Raw genomic sequence first — 20,014 nt, forward strand, 5'->3', positions numbered from 1 at the left:
ATGCTCCTTTCATCATGTTGTGTGGTTTCCAGAGGTTTTTCCCTGATGTTTCCCAGCCTGTTTTACTGCAGTCTTTCCAGAAAGATCAGAGTCAAACTGGATTTGTCCACATGTATATAGGAAGCTGTGGATTTCCAAATCTCCTCACTCACATCGGACACCATTTTCCTTCCCTGCCACTGATGTGCTTTTTGCTGCTTAAAAGACAGTTGATAGTGACATACGTACTATCAGTTCTTTTAAAAGCTGGCAAAATCCCGCTGGAGGCTGGAAGTGGGGATGGGCCAAGGGAAGAGGGAGGAAAAAACAGAGAATCACCCACTGCAGACATTCCATAGCTGCTGCATTGGAAATCATCCCCCTGTGGAAGCAGCCCTAAGCAAGCTTGGGATACCAGCATTTATTCCCTCTCTCCTCTCCTATTTAAACTCCCTTTTCCTTCCTATAGTTTAGTTTAATAGTGATGTAATGTTACAGCCGCACATGTGCTTGTTGGTTAGAAGCTGGTTAACAATGACCCTGGTTACCCTTGCCATAGCTAATTCCACAGCTGGAGTCATGCTGTACCACAGTAAAGGCTTACATGAGAAGGGGAATTTACAAGAGGGGCAAAGAGCCCAGGTGTGCCTGCTGTACAGCCTCCTTCTCCAGGCCATAATGAGAAGATCAGGAATGTTCAGTCTGAAGTGGCAACTTAAAAGTGCTTAACTTTGGCTGAATCATGCCCAAACATACTCATTCCTTTGGTAGTGTTCCAAAGTGTTCCAAAAGATTGAGCAAAACTCATTGCATTTGACTGAGGGAAATTTCATGCAACACATTTCAGTATAATCAAATAGTATTTGAATAATAAGAACACTCGTTATTTACATAACGTTTTTTGTAAACTGAAAGCGCTAACTTTACAGATGCTGGGCAGAATAGATCTAACAATTTTGTTGTCAACAAATGTAGGATCAAATACTGTGTTAAACTGAATCAACAGAATAGCCGGGCACAGTGGCACAAAACCATTTATATCTGTGCAAGAAGTAAATAGCCTTAGCTATTGCCATGCATAGGAAATGGTTACCAGTTTTGCTTATAGTGTCTTAGTCATAAATATTGTATACAAAGAGCATCCAATAGATTGTTTTGAATATCCTTCCTGAACATTTCTTCCTTATTCTTTTTGATCAAATGTATAACGTTAGTATTTTGTCCACATGCAAATGTAAAGGTGCTTTGAATCTATAGTGCCTTTCACACTGGGACTTTAAAGCATTTCAGTATCTGCCCCATGTCCCATGTTTGCAGGGATTTCACGCTTGAAAGGTAATCATGGGATGCAGTACCGCTCTTTGTCCGCAACATCCCTGATTTTTCTCCCTGCGAGCATACCACAATGTTATTTTTGAAGCTGCTGCCAAGTTGCAGCTGGCCCAATTTATGTCAGTGTGAACTCTTTTGTCCCCTTTTTTCCTTCTCTTCCCCCCTTTTCCTTGGGAGCTGATTGGTCTGTGTGAAATTAACCACTCCCACCCTCCTCAGCTCTCTGATCTCCTTGTCCGCCATTTTTATCAGTAAAGCGAGGTAAAGGTCATAAGGCTGCTTCTCCACTGGCTTCCTTCCTCCTGGGTTTGCATGCACTCTCTTAATTTTTTTTTCAAAGCCAGGAACCATTCATAACCTTGCTGCTTATTCCCTGCTGGCTTTAAAAGTCAGGAAAGGGTTAAAAGGCTGCTTTTCCCTTCCTCCTCCTAGGGTATGCGCACACTCTTTTCTTTTTAAAACCAGGAATGGTTTGTAAAGCTGCTGCTGATTCCCTCCTGGCTTTAAAAGCCAGGAAAGGGTTACATGGCTGCTTTTCCTTTACTCCCTCAGCGTTATGAGCTCACTCTTTTATTTTTTTTTTAAAGCTAGGAAAGCGCTGTCATGTTACTGCCCTTTCCTCCTGGCTTTAAAAGCCAGGAAAGGGTTAAATGGCTGCTTTTCCCTCCCTGCAAAACAAAGCAGCAGGGAAGCTGCAGGGAGGGAATGAACCAGCTGCATTTTAACTCTTTCCTGACTTAGCTTTTAAAAAAATGAGAATGGAACAAACAGGAAAAGTACATATTTTCCCCCAGAACTCTGCCACCAATTGCCTCTCCAGTGGGCATTAGGGGTGTGCAAGGCCTGCCTGTTTCATTAAACCTGATTCAGATTTAACTGAATCAGGAAACCGTTTTGGTATTCAGGGAATACCGAAACAGCAAGCCGATTCGGTATTCACTTTTCGGCTTGATTTCGGCCATTGTTTTCAATGAGAAAACCTCCCAGCTTTCCGGGAATCTGGGGCGGGGCATTTTCTGTCCAAATCACACCAAACTTGGTGGAGACCTTCTGCTAACTCTCCTATAACTACCCCCCAAGTTACAGAAAGATTGGACTTTGGGGGGGCATGTTATGCCCCCCCAAACAAGGTGCCCCATCCTCCTACAATCTCCATGGTTCTCTATGGGGAAAAACAAGTCATCTTTCTAGGTGGCGTGGGGTGGCATTTTGCAAGCAAAATGCACCCAACTTTCAGGGGACCAGCTCCCACCTGTCCTCCCACCCTCTACCAAGTTTCAGGCAGATCCCACTTTGGGGGGCCATTTTATGGCCTCCCAAAGGAGGTGCCCCTATCCACCTCCACTCCACTAATCCCTATGGGGGGAATAAGAGAGGCTTGTGTGGCTAGGGGTGGCATTTTGCATGCAAAATGCCCCCAAACTTCAGAGGACCTCCTCCTACCTGTCCTCCCACCCTCCACCAAGGCTCAAGCAGATCTCACTTTGGGGGGCCATTTTATGGCCTCCCAAAGATGCTGCTCTTAGCCCCCCTTTCTCCATTATTTCCTGTTGGGGAAATAAGACAGGCTTGTGTGGCTAGGAGTGGCATTTTGCATGCAAAATGCCCCCAACCTTCAGGATCCCATCTCCTACCTGTCCTCCCACCCTCCACCAAGGCCCAAGCTGATCCCACTTTGGGGGGCAATTTTATGCCCGCCACAAAGGTGGTTCTCCTGCCACACCACTTTGTCTTTCTACTGTGAGGAAGACTTCCACACCGCAGAAACACATGGGATTGGGGCTGCCAATGGCCACAGCCACAGTCCACCTGCACCCAAACTGCCAAATACCACACACCCCTCCCCAAAACCTAACCTCCCCTCTCCTGTGGCTAGCCACTTTCTATTGATTCCTGTTATGGGAAAATCTCCCACAGCAGGAACCCATGGAATGTGGCATCTGTGGCCACAGGTACAGTCCCCCCTTTAAATCCACCCTCCCACAGCCCCACAGTGACCCAAAGATACCCTCCCCAACATTCCCACACCGGCCACTACCCCTGGAGCAGGCTGGCCAGCCGTCCCCCATTGTTCTTTGTGACGGGAACTTTTAAACTCTCTTTCCCAGGGCAATTATGCACAGCCCAGGGGTGCCACAATGGTGGGCACACTCCGGAGTGCGAGCTTGTCCCTGTGAAAGAGCACCTGAACCACAGACACCCTCGCCCAAATTCCCACACCACCTACAGAGATGGCTGGCCAGCCAGCCCCATTGTTCCCTATGATGGGAACCAACTGCACAACAAAGAATAAAACACACACTGAATAAAGTTTTTTTAAAAAATATTTTCTCACTTTCAAAGTTCAAGTAGGCAAAGCATTGTGACACATTACACCAGCAGTCCCCCACACAGAAAAATAACACAACTCACTTAACATCAGAGAATCACAAAAAGACAATTCCTGTCAAAAACACTTTATTTCTTTAACAGCTGTAGGTTATACAGCAGGGGGGCACACCAAAGGGCATGCCAGCAGTATCTTACACAAAAATAACACATCTCACTTCACATTAAAGAAGCACAAAAACACAATTCCTGTCAAAAACACTTTATTTCTTGAACAGCTTTAGGTTGCACAGCAGGGGGGACACCAAAGGGCATGCCAGCAGTATCTTACAAAAAAAAAACTCACTTCACATTAAAGAATCACCCAAAACACAATTGCTTTCAAAAACACTATTTCTTCACCTGCTTTAGGTTACACAGTAGGAGGGCACACCAAAAGGCATGAAAGCAGTCTACTACACAAAATAACACAACTCACATCACCGTTTTTGACAGCAGTTGTGTTTGGGTGATTCTCTTATGTGAAGTGAGTTGTGTTATTTTTGTGTAAGATACTGTTGGCATTCCCTTTGGTGTGACCCCCCCTGCTCCTGGGGTAGGGGCCGGTGTGGGAATGTTGGGGAGGGTGTCTTTGGGTCACTGTGGGGCTGTGGGAGGGTGGATTTAAAAGGGGGACTGTACCTGTGGCCACAGATGCCACATTCCGTGGGTTCCTGCTGTGGGAGATTTTCCCATAACAGGAATCAATAGAAAGTGGCTAGCCACAGGAGAGGGGAGGTTAGGTTTTGGGGAGGGGTGTGTGGTATTTGGCAGTTTGGGTGCAGGTGGACTGTGGCTGTGGCCATTGGCAGCCCCAATCCCATGTGTTTCTGCGGTGTGGAAGTCTTCCTCACAGTAGAAAGACAAAGTGGTGTGGCAGGAGAACCACCTTTGTGGCGGGCATAAAATTGCCCCCCAAAGTGGGATCAGCTTGGGCCTTGGTGGAGGGTGGGAGGACAGGTAGGAGATGGGATCCTGAAGGTTGGGGGCATTTTGCATGCAAAATACCACCCCTAGCCAGACAAGCCTGTCTTATTTCCCTCATAGGAAATAATGGAGAAAGGGGGGCTAAGAGCAGCATCTTTGGGAGGCCATAAAATGGCCCCCCAAAGTGGGATCAGCTTGGGCCTTGGTAGAGGGTGGGAGGACAGGTGGGAGATGGGCCCCTGAAGTTTGGGGGCACTTTGCATGCAAAATGCCACCCCTAGCCACACAAGCCTCTCTTATTCCCCCCGTAGGGAATAGTGGAGTGGAGGTGGATAGGGGCACCTCCTTTGGGAGGCCATAAAATGGCCCCCCAAGGTGGAATCCACCTGAAACTTGGTGGAGGGTGGGAGGACTGGGGGGAGCTGGTCCCCTGAAATTTCGGTGCATTTTGCTTGTAAAATGCCACCCCAAGCCACCTAGAAAGATGACTTGTTTTTCCCCATAGAGAACCATGGAGATTGTAGGAGGATGGGGCACCTTGTTTGGGGGGGGGCATAACATGGCCCCCCAAAGTCCAATCTTTCTGTAACTTGGGGGGTAGTTAGAGGAGAGTTAGCAGAAGGTCTCCACCAAGTTTGGTGTGATTTGGACAGAAAATGCCCTGCCCCAGATTCCCGGAAAGCTGGGAGAAGTTTTTCTCATTAAAAACAATGGCTGAATCGTTTCGGTAATCTCTGTTTCAGTATTACCGAAATTTTTCAGTATTCAGAAAAAGTTTCAGTAATACTGAAAAAACCCGAAATGGCCCTGATTCGGTATTTTAACCTAATCAGAATACCGAATTGCACAGCCCTAGTGGGCATAGGACAACCCAATCAGAAAATACAGGTAGGTGATGGGTTCTAACATTGCAACGTTACTACGCATGCTCAAAGTTTTTTAAAAAAATGAGTGATGTGAATTGCAAAGCCCCGAAATCCTGCAACTGCACCGAGGCTTCAAAGCCAGTCTAAAATGAAAAACCAGTGCCCAAATCGAAACTACCTCGGACAGTGTGGAACATGGAAGTGCCATGTCGAAGCCAGTGCGATGGGGGCGAATGCTCATAAATGGCGGTTTAAACCATAAGTACAAAAGGGGCCCATGGGAGATAAACCAGCACCTGTCTGTTTGGGAAGAGTGAGTGTCCAGTGCTCCATTCTCCAAAGTCTTGTTACTTTGCACAAAATGCCTGTAATATGCTACCAAGTCAGGACAAGGGTGTGTCATACTTGGGGGATAAATTTCCATTCTTCACTTGATATGGGCCGTTACTGCTTGGTAGATCATGCCATCATCAGTCTGATAGGATCAGTCACCATAGATGGTAACTTCTGATCAGAGCATGCAGTCGGCCATCAGTGGGAGCTACATTTGAAAAGCTCTATCCTAATTGCTATATTTTCAAGCCACTCCGTTCTCCAGTGGTGGTCTCGAGGCCATTTGCTGTACAAATGCTGCTCTTCTTGGGCAGTCACACTCTACAGTCAGGCTGGAGGGCTGCACAATAATAGAGCACAAATGCTTACATATGAGATGCAACACTGATATGCTGAACAGCTATTTCATTTAGAGGTCTTCCGCATTTTAATGTGTCAACTGCTGTGATCTTGTATTTAATGGTTTTCTCAATCTTTGATACCCCTTTTCATTAAAGGTAGAATAGTGGGCAGTAATATGCTCACCCCTTGATCAGACTTTGGTAGGACTGTCAAGAATTGGCCACCATCTCTTTACGTCCCAGACTTTAATTTAACAGCGCTGACTTGAACAGCCTTACACCCGTCTAAGTCCCCTTGAAATCATTGGCCGTGGAATGGTGTAACTCAGCTTGGGATGGAACTGGCAGTCTCCTCTTTTTCCAGGTATAAATACTCACATCAGGTGCCTGAGATGAGCAGATCAAACCAGTTTTTTCCCCATAAGACTTCTTTCTTCTGTCATCTTAAAGAAGAAAAATAATTCTTTTGAATTCATTTTTTTCATAAACAATTCCTGGCTTTTTAAAAACAAGGCAACGTGAAAGCCTTAAATCTCAAAAGACCTTTCATAGAGGTCCTGTAGATTTAACAGAACAAAGGAAAAGTGCTGGCAATTATCACTATACTAACCGGTACTGTTTTCTGCAAAACACTCTTGTTGACAGTAACTTCGTTGGAATCTTACCTTTCCTGCAAATAACATCTTAAAAGGGAATCTTTTCTTCATGACTTAACATTTCTTGATGGGTTTGTCATGGAAGTGCTCAAAGGTCCTATTGTCTATAGGTGGGATGTAAATATTGCAATATTGTAAAAGCCTAGAATTTCAGATTCCCAAAAATTAAGCAAAACTTCTATATGTAGCCATTTGCAAGCACCGTATGGACCAGTGGCATAAAAATTGTGGGATTCATTTTAGAACTGTGTGCTCTAACAGGCTTTTTGCTTATTGGAATAACATGTAATGCCATTTTTTACTCCTCCTCCGTTCAATTCTCATGCTTATATTTCCTTTCTACGCCCTAAAGTAGACTAAATGATCATTTTAAATAAAGGATAGAACAAGCTGGACGGGGGAGGGGGAGCATACCTTGATCCATAAACTACTTAAGTCATGTAAACGGATTCCCTGTGTCATCTGCTTCCTGTCAAATTAAAAGAAGGCACTATGTGGAGTTACGTTTCGTTGCATTTCTCGTTCTCCTTCAACTGTGCAGATGTTTAAGGGAGTGAATGTGATCAACTAATTACTGCCCTGCTGACATTCTTACTTTGATTTTGCTGTTTCAAATTGCAAAATTAGAGCCAAGATCATTCTTGCCAGGATGAACTAAAGTCAGTTTTGTGTCGTGTGGTGCGTTCATATCTGAATTAGAACCTGCTAGGGAGGAACAAGTAGAGTCTTCTTTCTGAGATTGCTGCAAGAGTCTGACTGTACAGAGCTGTGGGTTCCATTGGACACTGGCTGCACACTGATTTGCAACCACGTAGCAATCACCATCATGCAACAGGTGACAGACCGCATGTTCATGCTAATAGGCATTATGGGCCAGAATAATGTTCTTTCTGCCTCTGCTTCCCATCTGCTGACTGTGAATTTCCAGATTCTTCAGACAGATTCACAGACACAGATTTGGGATGGAGCTCCTATTACCTTATGTTAATAGGGTGGGGGAGATCTGTACTACTTTGGTATAACTTTTTTTAATTCAATGTTTAGCCTTCCCTCCCCGTGAACAGTCTCAGGGTGGGGTACAATAAAATGCTTAATACACATTAAAACACTAAAATGCTATTAAAAATCCAAGAACCATGATACATATACGGTCAACATCTCAGATGGTGCCCCCCTCCAATTTTCCTCCAATTCCCAAACATAATGTAAAAACAAAAGAGGGGAGAGTGGGGGCCACAGTTTATAACATTCCAGTGACTGCGCTTGTAGGGGGTCAGATGGTGTCATAGCCCCCCAGCAGAGACCAGTAGGGAGGCTCCCAAGGTAACCAAGGACAGGCCTCGACCATATGCCTGGCGGAACATCTCTGTTTTACAGGTCAGCCAAAAAGATGTAAGATCTTGGCAGGCCCGGCTGTCCTCCAACAGAGAGCTCCACCACGTTGCGGCCAGGACTGAAAAGGCCTTGGCCCTGGTCGAGGCCAGCCTCCTTGGGGCTAGGGACCACCAGTAAGTTTGCCTGTATTAGTGGTCTCCAGGGTACATACAGGGAGAGGTGGAACCTCAGGTATGCTCGTCCCAGTCTGTTTAGGGCTTTAATGGGTAACACCAAAACCTTGAACTTGATCTGGAACTCCATGGGAAGCCAGTGCAGCTGCTGCAAGATTGGAGTAATATGTGCCCTGTGTGGTGTACCCATCAGGACGCATGCAGCAGCATTCTGGACCCGCTGTAATTTCCGGGTCAAGCCCAAGGGAAGCCCTGCATAGAGCAAGTTAGTCTATCCTGGAGATGACCGTTGCATGGATCACTGTAGCTAAGTCATGGACTGATAGATAGGGCGCAAGCTGCCAGGCCTGTCGAAGATGGAAAAACGCAGACTGGGCAACTGCTGTGACCTGGCCTTCCATCGATAAGGAGGAGTCCAGTATCCGAGACTCCGGACTGCTGAGACAGGCACCATTGGTGCCCCATCAAAGGCTAGGAACCAGATTCCCAAATCTGGCAGCCCCTGGCCCAAGTACAGGGCCTTCATCTTTGCCAGATTCAACTTCAGCCGGCTTTGCTTTACCCATCCTGCTACGGCCTCCAAAGCTCTCACTAGGACATCTGGGGCAAAGTCAGGCTGGCTGCCAATCAACAAATACAACTGGGTGTCATCCGCATATTGATGACAACCCAGTCTGAAACTTTGCACCAATTGGGCAAGGAGGTGCACATAAAGATTGAATAAAAGAGGGTAGAGTGTCGCCCCTTGTGGGACGCTGCACACCAATGGTTGGTGTGTGGATAAGCTCTCCCCAAGCACCATCCTCTGTCCCTGACCGTGGAGAAAGGAGACAAGCCACTGCAAGGCAGTCCCTTGAATTCCCACATCGATGAGGTGGTGGGTCAACAGTTCATAGGTGATCATGTCAAACGCTAATGAAAGATCCAACAGAACCAGCACCATCAACCCACCTTGATCCAGATGCCTGCAAAGCTCATCCATGAGGGCAACCAGAACCGTCTCCGTCCCATGGCATGGGCAGAAGCCAGACTGGAATGGGTCCAGGACAGAAGAATCCTTCAGGAAAACCTGCAGCTGTTCCACCACCGCCTGCTCAATCACCTTACCCAGAAACGGGAAGTTCGAGACTGATCGGTAATTTGATGGATCGGTAGGGTCCGATGGATCGGTAGGGTTTTTTCAGAAGAGACTTCACCATGGCTTCCTTCAACTCTCCAGAAAAAACCCTGGAGTTCAGCGATCGATTAATAATAACCTCCAGTTGGGCCCCCAACCCATCCGCACTGGCCTTCATCAGCCACAAAGGGCAGGGGTCCAGGGAGCATGTGGTGGGACTCACAGCCGCAGAATCTTGTCACCTTTCTCATGGGAAACCAGACTGAAGTGGTCTAAAAAAGGATCGGAAGACGGCCAAGGGGTCTCCAGTTCCCTTACTGTATCAGCTGTGGCCAGCAGAAAGCACAAGAGCCCATGGGACTTGGTAAATCCTATTTGAGAGGCATGCAAGAAATGAGCTTTTGAAGAACAAGCTTCAAATCATTGATGCAACATATTGGACTGCGCTCCTGTGTTTATTGGAGGACTGATTCCACAATAATTACATTACTCTCATGCTGTTTGTTCCTTACAGAAATTAATTTGCTTTTCCCGCTAACCGTACTGAATGCCAAGAAGCTGTTTGATCCCCCGCCACTGCTTTTCTCTGAGTTCTTGCGATTTGGAAGGAACTTTTCAGATATGGAGGCCTGTCTAGGTGGACAGAACCTGCGGGTACCATCTTTACCAGCATCCCAATCCGGTGCTGTATGTTTCTGCATTCATTTAAGAATCATTATCATTTCTAGGATACATAGACCGTGGCTGCAGAGCCTGCACTTCCTGTAGGAGTGTTTCTTGTCTAGACAAAGCACTTAAAAGGTAAAAAAACAAAGCTCCATGAAAATTGCAGCTTTGCCACTGGTTAGATGTTCTTGATTCCTATAGCAGGGCCTGAAGTAGAAAATGCCTTTGCTTAGATAAGAACTGTAAATAGGGAAGTGTACAAGAATAGAAGCAGTACAGAAACAGGCAATTTGCTGCAACTGAGTTAGTTCCTGCGTGTAAAGATTGTTGTCACATACTGTAAAGGTATAAGTCATGCTGTACTGTGCAACTGTTGGTGGCATTTTGATGAGCTCTGAATGACAGGCAAACCCTTGAGCATTCATGCCGTGTGTCTTCAGCAAGCAAAGCCTTACCTTATGTGCTGTATCAGCTGGCCTTCCACCACCGTTGCAGATCTGCCACGTCTTGCAGACTTGTGCTCTTGTGACTTTTGTTGATTATGTGTAGTTAGTTACAGGAGTGCCCACTGCCAAGGCACACACATGCACATGTTTTCAACATTCAGTCACACCCGCCTGAGACCAAGCTGAACTGTGGGGTTGTGCAGGGGAATGGAAAGGGAGCAGGTTGTAACCCTATTCCTTTGGCTTTGCCTTCATAAATGGATAGTTGCCATTAACTTCTGTGGAGAAAAATACAAGTGTCCTTGTGAATGCTACTGTCCTATTGAGCTCTTATGGACCGATTCCACAATAGAGTGAGGAGCAATGTAATGATTTCAAGAAATGGGTGCATGTGTCTTTAAATGTTTGGTGAGATAGGTGAAGAGTGGGGGTGAAAGAGAGAGATGAGTGAGTGATATGATTGGTTGATGACAGAGTGGGTGGAGTGAAGGCGGTTTTCAGTTATTGAGGGAGAGAAAAAGATTCAGTTAGGGCAAGAGAGGCGAGCTGTGTGCAGCCTGAGGGTGTTCATGTATTTGTGAGGGAAAGGCAACCTGAGTGGAAGCCTGAACTGAGTGTGTCTGTGAGACTATATATTCATTCTATTCGAAGCAGGCAAACTGTGTGTGCGCCTGAGAGAGAAAGGATTGAGAGTGAAAAGGAAATAGGCTAGCTGTGTGCTGCCTGAGGAGTTCTCTGTGAGAGAAATACAGAGCCTAGAGAAAGAGGCTGTGTGTGAAGCCTTACAAGGGATCTGTGTGAATGAGTTTGGATGAAGCAACTAGAAGAACTAAGAACTACTTTTATGTAACCAATACGCTTCTTAAAAAAATAAACTTTTATTTTGTTTTGTTATATCCCAGAGTTATTTCCCATTCCTATCCTCAGGGCCACATAGAACCACGAAGGAGCCTGACGCTCAAACACGTTACAAAAGGGAAAATTTAAATAAAACATTTTGGAATAATATATTCCTGGTGGCAGCAAACTACCCAGAGGGTGTAAGGGGGAGATTTAAAGCAAAATCCACCCTAAAGAAAGTACAGATCATAACAAGCAAGGTCTGTGTAAAGCTCTGCACAAAGAGACACACATAGCAAAGCCACTTGGAACATACCGACTAAAATGGCATTGGTTAGGATCTCGTCCAAAAGATCCACATGCATTATGGAGGTAAACGCGAACTCCGCCCTTACGTTATTTCTGGGGGTCCTTATCCCCGGGGCAGCACTTTAGGGGGCAGTTCAGGCAGCTTTGTGGGGGAAGGGGGGGTCATGCATGGAATTAAGGTGGGATCTAACCCATACTCATGAACATTTCAGTAGGAGTTTTTATTGGCTAGGATTCTGGAGGGATAGATGTGTTAGCTGTCTCACAGACTTTTTGCAGATTTCTTTCACTGCCCCCCCCACACCTACATTGCGTACATTCTGTGGTTCTCAGGATCCTGCTTTCCCCTATACACCATGTTCTTTCCTCCTGTACCTCTTTGGCCTCCTTTATCTCCTTCCCATTCTTTTAAGTGCTCAGCAGCAAAATGAATTGAGCAAATGTATGTGATATTTTTTGTTTAATTTGCATCATTCCTCATGCAAAATTTTGATGGGCAAACAGAATGCAGCGGCCATGTATCCCTGCCAAAAATATCCTTGCCTCCTGTTCTACACGACTCCCTTCTCCTATTAAACCTCAGAAAGACCCCTGGGAGGGGATTGCAGTTCAGCAATAGAGCATTTGTTTTGCATGCAGAGGGCTGCAGGTTCAATATGTGGCATCTCGTTAATAAAAAGGGATCAGGAAGTAGTAAAAGCCATCTACGAGAGAGTTGTTGTCAGAGTACACATTGCTGACCTTGCTAGATCAAGAGCCAGATCCAGTAAAAGGCAGGTTCCAGTGGGGCAGGACCTACAATGTGCTTATGTTGTTCTGTAAATTTTGGGTTGAAGCAAGCACAAGGGGGAGGACAGCACAAAGATCCCCAATCTTTCTGGCTCTCCCATCCCCTAGCAACCATTTCTGACTCTGCGATGGTTTATTCCTGCACTTGCAAGGCCTGTGTGGAGTCATAGCCATACAAGTTGGGGAACTGCAGTGGGGAAGGGAGCAGAATTGTTCTTTCTGGATCTTGGGTCAGCACAGTCCCCTTATACAAGTGGCAGGAGGGTGTGCTTTGGCACCCTGCCAACCCCATATGGCTGCTGTTCCACCTTCATAGGACAGAAGAGCCAGAAAGACTGGCAGCACTCAATGCTTTCCACTGATGGATTGAGGAGCCAACCATCTTTTACTATATAATAGATCACCTAAAGATGATTGATGATCATGCATGCTTTAAAAATGAGCCCTGAATTACCTCAATGGATCAGCTGCCCCCAGTGTGCTTGTGAATGCTAGGGGTTTGTTGGCGAGGGCTGAAGCTCCAGCAGAAAAATGCTCATTTATTGTTACACTTCTTCTGGAAGGCTCAGGGAAGTTTATCTGTGTGGTCCCCAGTCAGTCTTGCATCCAAGCAGTTACGGACCCAGTCTTGCTTAGCTTCGGCATGACATGCCTTGTGGCCATCCTTGGGACCGGATGTGCTTTGGCATGCCTTCCGCATAGTTCACTGGGACAGGGGAAGTTTCTGGTGGAATGGGCTCTGTGTCACCATCATTTACCTCTAGCCCGTAGCACAAATGGGACAAACAAGAGGGGGTGTACAAGGGATGGCTGTCTATCAGCCCAAGGCCCTGACTCTGATCTCCAGACCAAGACTGACAGATTGCTAGCCAGTATGCTGAGGAGAAGGCTTCAGTGTGCAAAAAGGCAATTAGTTTGTCACTGAGCCACCCCCACTTTTCAGCCATTTGTTACAGTAAGGTTGGGTCAGGGGCCATATCTGGTGACCCAAGCCCTTATTGTGGAAAATGGACAACCTACAGCAACTGTTAAAATGAATCAGAAATGGATGTGCACACAGCTGTCTCCTGACTCACATTGGACTGTTGTGCACATTTGGCGTGACCTGCTTCAAGGAGAATTCCAAAGTAATGCCATCTGTTCAGTCTGTAAACAGCCACAAGGCCACTGCACAGCACTTCCCTGTACAAACAGGGAGCCTCTTTTCAGAAGCAGACTCCCTGGCAATTAGTCGTAAGCAAATTATGGTCTGCATTCATGTCATTCCAGGCAGGGACTCCGGGTGTGCACTTGAACTGGACTCCCACACCCTGGATAGATTTCTGGGTCAACAGGACTGGCCAAGTTCCAGCAAGCTCTGTGCAGTTTTGCATTCTTTTCCTGTTGCTTACAAAGAGAAGCCACGAGTGTGCAATGAAAAATTTGATGCTGAACCTATTTCCATAGGAGCCTCTGAACTCAATATTTATCACTTGAGCTCAAATTCCTCACAAACCTGATTATTCTTTGAGCCTCCCTTGCTTTTCTATCCAAGCGCTCTTACACATCCATTGCAACAGTAGAGATACCAATGGCCAAAGAGATGCCACCTAAGGCTGGACTGGCTGCACCGATTATATTCTGGGGAGAATAAGAAAGAGCTGTTTTTTGAGAGTTCCAGTGCTACTTAGCATTATTTTAAATTAACTTATATACAGATGCGTGCATGGGGAGAACCACAGTTCTCAAATGCGGTGCTGTAAGGAGATTTACAGGCTCTGTGTGAAACCTTGACTCATTTTAACAAAGGGCTGGTTTGCACAGATCCAATCCCGTGTGGCAGCATCAGTCCTAAGCTATCCACACCCAAGAGGATGCTCCTGATGGTACACAGAGGTATCTGGATTCAGTAGAGGCAGCAGGCAGAGACTGGGAAATCATGGCAATAGTTGGGGTTTTTTTAAGGTCATGGTTACGGGAATTGCTGCAACTGCTTTCATAGGCCACGCTTCTCTGACTCCCACACAAATGTAGCTCTGTTCATAGACCCAGGGCTTTTTTTCCTGGGAAAAGAGGTGATGGAACTCAATGGGTTGCCCTCAGAGAAAATGGTCACATGGCTGGTGGCCCCGTCCCCTGATCTCCAGACAGAGGGGAGTTCTAAACTCCCCTCTGTCTGGAGATCAGGGGGCGGGGCCACCAGCCACGTGACCATTTTCAAGAGGTTCCAGAACTCCGTCCCACCGCGTTCCAGCTGAAAAAAAAGCCCTGCATGGACCACACTTTAACATATGCACATCCATCATTGTCCTTTCTCTTGATTTCAGGACCTCTGAAGACTAGCAACAATGCATAAACTGACTCCACTAAAAAGCAATCATTTCAGCTGAGGAGACACAAAAGATGTATCTGTCCTGACTCTGAAATGGCTCATTCGTACACATTAAGCCACCTTCCTGATGTTGCAGACAAGTAACACTCATGCATGTGTAAACGAGATCTAAGTGAGGTGTGTTCTGAAAACAACTCAGAGTCAGGACTGCTTCATGTGTAAAGCAAAAGCATTTATGAACTGACCCTCAGAGAGAGAGGGAGTCTAGTCATCTACGGCTTGCAAAGCAAAACCTGCCATTTCAGACAGAAACAGCCAAATGCTCTGAAATGTATCGTATAATTGTGTTGATACAAGGCATATGAGACATCTGCCTGTTGCGCATTATAAGAAAAGGTCTGCTTCTATTCTTTCGACTGTTATTGTGTGAGTCTTTTGCACTCTATCACCTGTTTTTGTATTTTAAAAAACATGCCAAAGCTAATCTGGGACGGGCCACAAATGGCATTTGTTGCTCTGCAAAAAATGGGGAGGTGGCTGTTTCCAAATGGGTGCTCTTTTGGAACATAGCAGGGATGTCTTCTTCATAACAGTTTCTGCTCTGATGAGATGGAGGAAAGCCAGGATTGGCTTTTTGCTTTGAGAATGAGATACTCTGTGGGGGAAAGCAAGGTGGCGATCACTGATGTAGGATCTGACCCAAGCTCAATGATATGGCAAAAGCAACACAACACTCTTTCAAAAACTCAGCTGTTTGCCAGTCAAAAAACACTTTGCTTCTGTATGTTGATGGGTGGCTTTTCTGATTTCTTGCTAGAAAGTCTGTGTGTCTGTTACTACACAGCTACTGTGACATAGATTGCCCTCTCCAAAAAAAAAATGTCCCTTTTAACCCTGCTCATACTGCCTTCTCCCAATACCTGGGCATGAAATCCAAAAATGTAGATTTAGATCATACTTGCCACCAGGACTTTTTTTCTGGGAAAGAGGTGGTGGAACTCAGTGGTGGAACTCAAGACCGCACAATGATGTCACTTTGGGTCAGCTGGAACAAGGGGGGAGTTTTTTAAAGTTTAAATTGTCCTTGGCAAAAATGGTCACATGGCTGGTGGCCCCACCCCCGATCTCCAGACAGAGGGGAGTTTAGATTGCCCTCCATGCCACTCCAGTGGCACGGAGGACAATCTAAACTCCCCTCTGTCTGGAGATCAGGGGGTGGGGCCACCAGCCATGTGACCATTTTCAAGAGGTGCCGGAACTCCCTTCCACCGCGTTCCTGCTGAAAAAAAGCCCTGCTTGCCACTAATGGGCTTACCTGATGTTCTGTGGCATGGTTATGCTTCCCTCAACCATTAATTATGGAAAAAACAAACAACAACTTGTATTCTACCAGTTAACTCAAGCAAGTCAGAAGCCCTCTGCCGGCTCAAGCTCAAGGAGCCTTCCCCCAGTGGAGCAGCAGAAGTGATTCTTCCATCGGAGGATAAGCCATTCCCAACAGAGGAAGATTCCTTGGGATGGAAGAAGTCTTCTTACTTGGTTGAATGGACTGGAAAGACACACGGCTAAATACAGATGAAAGCAAAGAACTCTGCATGCAGTCAATGTCTCTTCTATTGTCGAAGGCTTTCACGGCCGGAGAACGATGGTTGTTGGGGGTTTTCCGGGCTGTATTGCCGTGGTCTTGGCATTGTAGTTCCTGACGTTTCGCCAGCAGCTGTGGCTGGCATCTTCAGAGGTGTAGCACCAAAAGACAGAGATCTCTCAGTGTCACAGTGTGGAAAAGATGTAGGTCATTTGTATCTACTCAGGAGGGGTGGGGTTGAGCTGAGTCATTCTGTAAGAGTTTCCCAGGGTGTGGAATGCTAATGGCGGGAGGCTTCACTGTAACCTGAGGAGGTTCTTTTGCATATGGATTGGTGCTTGATGTGCTAATCTTCTCTGCAGGGCTATTGTCGGGTGTGGAGTGTTTTGTTGGCCTGGTGTTTTTCAGAACTGGAGCCCATGCTCTGTTCATTCTTAAGGTTTCTTTTTTCCTGTTGAAGTTTTGCTTATGCTTGTGAATTTCAATGGCTTCCCTGTGCAGTCTGACAAAGTAGTTGGAAGTGTTGTCCAGTATTTTGGTGTCCTGGAATAAGATACTGTGCCCTGTTTGAGTTAGGCTATGTTCAGCCACTGCTGATTTTTCAGGCTGTCCAAGTCTGCAGTGTCTTTCATGTTCTTTTATTCTTGTCTGGATGCTACGCTTTGTGGTCCCGATGTAAACTTGTCCACAGCTGCAGGGTATACGGTATACTCCTGCAGAGGTGAGGGGGTCTCTGCTGTCTTTTGCTGATCGTAGCATCTGTTGTATTTTTCGGGTGGGTCTGAATACTGCTTGAAGGTTATGCTTTTCCATAAGCTTTCCCATCTGATCAGTAATTCCTTTGATATATGGCAAAAACACTTTTCCTGTAGGTGACTGTTTTTCCTTGGTTGTTTGATTCATCCTGGGTTTGATTGCTCTTCGGATTTCATTTCTGGAGTAGCCATTTGCCTGAAGTGCGTGGTTTAGATGATTAATTTCCTCATTGAGAAAGCGCGGCTCACATATCCGTCTTGCACGATCCACTAATGTTTTCATTATGCCTCTTTTCTGTCGGGGGTGGTGATTGGAGTTTTTGTGTAAGTACCGATCAGTGTGAGTTGGTTTCCTGTAGACCTTGTGACCTAACTGAAAGTTTGCTTTGCGGATGACCAAGGTATCCAGGAATGAGAGTTTTCCCTCACTTTCTTTCTCCATTGTGAATTGTATGTTCAGGTGGATGTTGTTGAGATGATTCAAAAACTCCCTCAATTCTTCCTCCCCTTATGGAAAAGCATAACCTTCAAGCAGTATTCAGACCCACCCGAAAAATACAACAGATGCTACGATCAGCAAAAGACAGCAGAGACCCCCTCACCTCTGCAGGAGTATACCGTATACCCTGCAGCTGTGGACAAGTTTACATCGGGACCACAAAGCGTAGCATCCAGACAAGAATAAAAGAACATGAAAGACACTGCAGACTTGGACAGCCTGAAAAATCAGCAGTGGCTGAACATAGCCTAACTCAAACAGGGCACAGTATCTTATTCCAGGACACCAAAATACTGGACAACACTTCCAACTACTTTGTCAGACTGCACAGGGAAGCCATTGAAATTCACAAGCATAAGCAAAACTTCAACAGGAAAGAAGAAACCTTAAGAATGAACAGAGCATGGGCTCCAGTTCTGAAAAACACCAGGCCAACAAAACACTCCACACCCGACAATAGCCCTGCAGAGAAGATTAGCACATCAAGCACCAATCCATATGCAAAAGAACCTCCTCAGGTTACAGTGAAGCCTCCCGCCATTAGCATTCCACACCCTGGGAAACTCTTACAGAATGACTCAGCTCAACCCCACCCCTCCTGAGTAGATACAAATGACCTACATCTTTTCCACACTGTGACACTGAGAGATCTCTGTCTTTTGGTGCTACACCTCTGAAGATGCCAGCCACAGCTGCTGGCGAAACGTCAGGAACTACAATGCCAAGACCACGGCAATACAGCCCGGAAAACCCCCAACAACCAATGTCTCTTCTAGTTGCTCTCTCCACAGTGCCCCTCCCAGCCAGCACAGTTCTTATCGGCACTCAGAAACCACAAGCACGCATAAACAATCTTGTTTTTCTCTTCAAAACCTCCAATTTCCATGCAAAATCTCCACTCTTTCTCCATACAATTCTTCAAGCAAGCAGTTTACAGCAATATCAGTAAGTTACTTCCACTTTTTAACATTCTTTCTTGTTAATTTAGTCCCAAAAGGTCAGATAGCCATCTTTACCTTGCTTTGCTCCTTGTGGGTTTCAGTGCTGCTTCTTACGTTCAATGTAGTTCAAATTCTTTTAAAGAACCCTGGATTATGAAGATCTTATGCCAGATCCTGGCTCAAAAAGGGCTCTGCAGTGATTGAAGCTCCCCCGTCTCAGAGAGGATCTCAAGATGTGGGAAAAGTCCTTTATTCAGGACCCCCCCTTCGAAATCACTCACTCTCCAGGGCTTGTAGCGTCCCAGCTCTTCTTCTACCTGCAGAAGAGTGGCAGCAGGTATCTGTATGTACCTGACCCGCCTAACAGAGCCCCTGATTGCCCAGCTCCACTGAACAACGTCAGATCTCCATTTTCTCCAGACTGGAAGTGTATGCATTGTCAATGAAGTGAGGGTCAGGTGTTTATTGTACCTCATACAGATTTATTTCAGCAAATTGCTTATTTGTTTGTTACACTGATGTGCTGCTTTTCCGCTAGCATAATGAATTTTAAATTACTGAAAAGGTTTAAAACTCAGAACACTATTACATCTTAATTCATTCAGGCTCTTAGTGGTCTCCTCGGGAGCTTACTGGCTTGGAATTCTCCAGCCTTCTCCTCAGGGCACACAGGCCTTTCAAGGAATGTGGGTGAAAAGCTGAGTTTCTCTCACTCTCTAGGGCTGCTTCCACACACATTGGATAATGCACTTTCAATGCTCTTCTTTAGTGATCATTTGGAACTGGATTTTCATGTGTGAAACAAAAGATCCACTTCCAAAGGATAGCTAAAGTGCATTGAAAGTGCATTATCCAACATGTGTGGAAACGGCCATAAGCTCTGTGACCTTATGAAAGGGCATGACCAAATAGGAGAGGAAGGCTAAGCGGGAAAAATTAAAACAGGAAGGATACAATACCAAAAGTACCTGATTTTTTTTCCTAAGCTCACTCTTGACAAGTCCATAAACTTTGAGAACTACTGCTTCATAGTGATTATTAGAATATGGGGAAAAAACAACAACAATGAAGAATTGTACAATAACTTAAAGTCAAACAACTTTGTTGACATCAAGTTTTTGGACCAAAAACCCAGTTTGTAAGATGCCTGAAACATTGGCAGGTTTGTTTGTTTGTTATATTTCTATACTGCCTTTCCAGCCAAATAAGATCCCCACATGTATGCACATAAGTACAAAGAAACAACATTGTGTATCCATTAGGCTTAAAAGGTCACAAGGTGAAAGAGAGCAGTAGTATGTGTGTGACACTAATAAAAATTTATGCTGGAGTAAAATTGTTACATATTTAAGGGGTCACGGAAGAACCCTTGTTTTTGTTTGAATGAGATGGCTTCTCCTTTGGTGACTTTTGTGGCAGAATTTCTTGTAGACCTCTAGATGTCACT

This window comes from Eublepharis macularius, chromosome 11 (genome assembly GCF_028583425.1).
Source record: "Eublepharis macularius isolate TG4126 chromosome 11, MPM_Emac_v1.0, whole genome shotgun sequence".
NCBI lineage: Eukaryota > Metazoa > Chordata > Lepidosauria > Squamata > Eublepharidae > Eublepharis > Eublepharis macularius.